This window comes from Daphnia magna, unplaced genomic scaffold (genome assembly GCF_020631705.1).
Source record: "Daphnia magna isolate NIES unplaced genomic scaffold, ASM2063170v1.1 Dm_contigs184, whole genome shotgun sequence".
Lineage (NCBI taxonomy): Eukaryota > Metazoa > Arthropoda > Branchiopoda > Diplostraca > Daphniidae > Daphnia > Daphnia magna.
The window spans coordinates 135,864-140,455 of NW_025533159.1; the positions used below are offsets into that span (position 1 = coordinate 135,864).

Consider the following 4,592-nt stretch of genomic DNA (forward strand, 5'->3'; position numbering starts at 1 on the left):
ATAACAAATTTTTGAAAATAATAATTAGGCGAGAAATCATTTGTCTACCTAATTTTTTTTTCTTTCTAAATATCCTCGACAAAGATGTGACGAATGTTTAGGATCATTGTCTTCTTGATAGACAAATCCTTCTCCGAGTAATCGAAGACCTCCTGGCACTGCCTAGTATAAAATTTTACATACAAATAAAGTAATTTTTATACGTCATTTGTGCTAAAAAAAAAAAAGAGAATTATTTTTACCTTGCAAATCAAAATTTGGTGATAAGTTTGCTTAGTCATGATCCCTTCTATTCTGTGCAGTGGTAAAGCTCCATTAGCACAAATTGCCCCCCAACACATTACCGAACCCCCTCCAAATTTTACAGTTGGTACAAGGCCCTCATTCCTATATCTTCATCCTATATCTCATTCCTATATCGCCGGCTTTTCTCCTGACAAATATGCGTCGATGTGTTCCAAAGACTTCTACTTTAGTTTCATCAGTAAACAATACTCGATTCCACTGTTCTTCAGTCCAATTTACATGTTCTTGAGCAAATTTTAGGCGTTTTCGTATATTAGCTTTTCTGAGAAGAGTTTTTTTGCACGCAACTCGGCCGTTCATATCAAAACTTTGCAGGGATCGACGCACAGTCGACAATGAAAGTGGGGTACTTATTGCGGTGTTGACTTCTTGAGTAAGAAGAGGCAAAGTTTTTCTACGATCTCTTTTTGACAATAAGTGTAAATATCTAGCAGATGCATCGGAAATTTTACATTTGCAAGAAGTCTTTCTTTCTCTTTTTCCTATGCAATCAGTCTCATTAAATCTATTAATGCCTGCTTTACTGCGTTAACACTACGGCCTAGAACAAGAGAAATTTTACGTAACGAAGCACCTTCCTGTCTAAGTGTCACAATTTTAGTTTTTTCCATCACAGTCAAATCACTCGCTCTCCCCATTTTCACCTTTGGACAGGAATTTTGAATGGCGTGATCGCCACAACTTTTTCCCATTTAATGTAATTGATTCTTTCCATTTCTTCCCGCCGAGGAGGTGAGGTAACATATAAGAATCTACCCCAAACCATATTCTGTGAAAGCTGGCGGCTGGTAGCAACATCCCGCATCTTGCAGTGCCTCTGGTGGTGACATCGCCAGTATTATTTTTGCCGTAAAAATGTTGAGGGGGGTAAACTTCGGGGTATATAGAAGGGTTCTTTTAGTTGGTTTGACTGTAAATCATACTTTGGATTAGTATAGAGTGAAGAATTGTGCATCTTTTGGCGCAAAGAAAAAGATTTTATCTTTATTTTTAGTTTTTTTGTATATTTTTGAAAACGCCGTATTTTACACGGCGCATATGGGGGAAAACGGGGTGTACCTAATAAAGTGAACGATACCGTAGCGCCATTGGGGTTAATCCTACGACATTTTTGTGTGTATGAAAAATGTAGATCATCATTACATCTATTCAGGAAAAAAATACAAAAATCTAGCCCAAGCCGTTCAAGAGTATTTGCACTTTTTTAAAGACACGTAGTGCCATAAAAATGCACTGAAAAAGGGGGTGTACCTAATAGTTTGGTGGGTACTGTATAAACTCATAATATCACAGTGTATTCACATTGAATACAAGTATATTTGATGCTGTTTACATATAGAAGTAAAAACTCATAATATTTTTGTAGTAGGCTCGGCTGTCCAAGTATGACTGAGGCTAGGCCTCTTTGTATTTGATCAGTATGCCGCTAGTGGCGCTAGTAGGTATACAACATCTTTTCCTTTCACAACACGACAAACGGACAAACGAAGGACAAAGACGACAAAGAGGCACAAGTAATGGACCGTCACATAGAACCAAACAATACGAAACAGGACATTTTGTTGATAGGGGCTGTTACTCTTGAACGACTTCGGACTGTTCGGCTGGAACTAGACTAGTCGATTCGGCCGCTGGTTCGGCTCCCAAGTTTTTATCTGCGACCTGCCCGGCCAGATCAGGAGGTCGAGCTGGGTTCAACGAGACGGACCGGCGCTGCGCTGTCAATAAGGTCTGACGTTGCTCTGCCAACCTGGTACTACTCCTGGAACTCGATGGCCAGATTTTGGCCGTTCGCGGCTTGTGAACAGCTTGACGAGGGGCACGAACAGGAAGTGCAGGGACGGGCAGCATGATGACTGGTGGAGCCGGCGGTAAAGCTGCTGGAACTGGCGGCAGTGCTTGTGGAACCGGCGGCAGAGCTGGCGGCTGAACTACAGCCTGTGGCTGTGATGATACAATAGGCCGTGGCAATGATAGGGCCGGAAATGAAAACACCGACTGTTGCCTGCTGGGAGAAGGTGTCTTGAGACGATTTGGCTGGTGTTGCTCAGCTGATAATTTAGGGGGAACTGCCGACTGATTTTGAGCAGTGGCCCTTGCAGGATGAATAACAGGATCTCCCTTGCAGCAATTAATGGCTCTTCGAATTCTTCTAAAATCGCGGCCAGCGAGAGTTGTGACGACATAAGAGTCCGGCTGTTGGCATACCATCTTGACGTTTCCGCGTACCCAGTTTTTTCCTAAACGTACTCTGACTGGCTGACCGACCGTTAGCACGGAGTATCGAGACGGACGGGCTGCTTTTTGATGATAGGTCGCCGATGCTTGACGACGCTTTAATGCTGCCGCTACAGCTCCCGATGAGACGTTTTGATGCCGTAAAGACTCAGACAAAAATGGCAAACTTCCTCGTAGGTTCCGTGACTGCAACAAAACCGATGGGGACGGCAATCCACCTCCAACAGGAGTGAAACGAATTGCTCGGAGCGTGTCCTGGAGCGTGCGACCATCCTCCATTGACTTGATGAACGCCGCTTTCACTGTTTGTACCGATCGCTCCGCCAGACCATTTGACTCTGGATAAAATGGACTTGACGTGACATGGGATACGGCAAGATGACGGGCGAACGCACGGAAGTCAGCGCTGCCAAATTGTGGTCCATTATCCGACACAAGCACTTCCGGCACTCCAAAATCTGAGAATAGTTTATCCAATTCTTTGATTGTGGCTGCACTTGTAGTGGAAGACATTTCGACGACACTGGGCCATTTACTAAAGTAATCAACAGCCAATAAATAGTCTTTACCCCGTAGTTGAAAGAAATCCGTTGCCACACGTTGAAAGGGGTATTCTGGAACTTCGACCGGATAATGCTGTTGATGTGGATTTTGGTGGCGCCGCTCTTGACATATTCGACATCCGGCTACAAGGTTGCGTATTTCTTCGACATATCCGGGCCAGTAGGCAACTGACTTGGCTCTTTCGAGACATTTTGACTCTCCAAAGTGGCCATCGTGAATCTGCTTTAACATTTCTGACTGCAGTGGGACGGGAACAACTACCTGATGTCCACGTAGTAGCAGACCTCCAGCTGTCGATAAACTGGCCCTTTCCGACCAAAATGGCTTTGCCGGCACCGGGCAATCTCGCTTGTGATTGGGCCATCCATTTTCCACTAATCCAACGACGAGCTGCAACGTAGGATCACTCTGAGTTGCCTTAGCATACTTTTCTTTAACCGTTTCTTCTGGGATGACGTAGCTGAGCATTGCGTGAACATATTCTTCGTTTATTTGCGACTGATCCGTTGCATATTCCTGGGTGTCTGGCGCTCTGCTGAGCGTATCTGCCAGAACGAGTTCCTTCCCGGGCCTGTAGAAAAGTTGGTAACTGTAAACCTGCTGCTGTAGTCGCATCCGCTGGATTCGGGGGAACACAATCCAATTGGCTTATCAACCAATCCAACCAGGGGCTTGTGATCAGTTTCTACTGTCACCTGATTTCCGTAGACGTAGTGATGGGAAGTGTGTCGCCGAACTGTACTGCTAACAACTCCTTTTCTATTTGGGCATAGCGACGCTGTGTGTCCGTCAATGACCGGGACGCGAACTCAATGGGTTGACCGGCTTGCAGCAGTACAGCTCCAAGGCCATAAGGAGACGCGTCGACTGAGACCGTCACCGGCAACTTCGGATCAAATAAACGCAAGACGGGCGCTGTACTGACAAGTTCTTTGACGGATTTTAAAATGAGGGCGCTGCTGCTGTCCCACACCCACTCAACGTCACTTTTTAGCAAATCACGCAATGGTTTAGTTAGAGGTGACAAGTGTTCACAAAACTTTGATAAATAATTCACCATTCCTAACAGCCGCTGTAATTCTTCTTTGAAGCTCGGTTCTTTAAACGCCGTAATGGCACTTACTTTGGCTGGATCCGGCTTTAATTGTTGAAAAGAGATTACATGACCGATCCATGGCAACTCGGGGAGGAGAAACTTGCACTTGCTAGCATTAAGCTTGAGGTTCACTTTTACACAGCGATCAAATACTGCTGTCAAACGCTGGTCGTGTTCTGCTCGAGTCTCTCCCCACACGAAAAAATCGTCTAAATAAATTTCAACGCCTTCAAGATCTCCAAAGAACTGATCCATTGTCTGTTGATACACTTCCGGTGCCGAAGAGATGCCAAATGGTAAACGCAGGAATCGATAACGCCCGAATGGTGTTGCGAACGTCGTCATATAACTGGATTCCTCCGTCAGCGGAATTTGTAGAAACCCGGAT

At 45.0% G+C, this 4,592-nt stretch overlaps 1 pseudogene; it reads right to left on the reverse strand.

The window, feature by feature from the left end:
• Positions 1–2,062: 2,062 nt before the first annotated feature.
• LOC123467397 lies at positions 2,063–2,709 on the reverse strand (annotated as a pseudogene).
• Between the last annotated feature and the right edge of the window lie 1,883 nt (positions 2,710–4,592).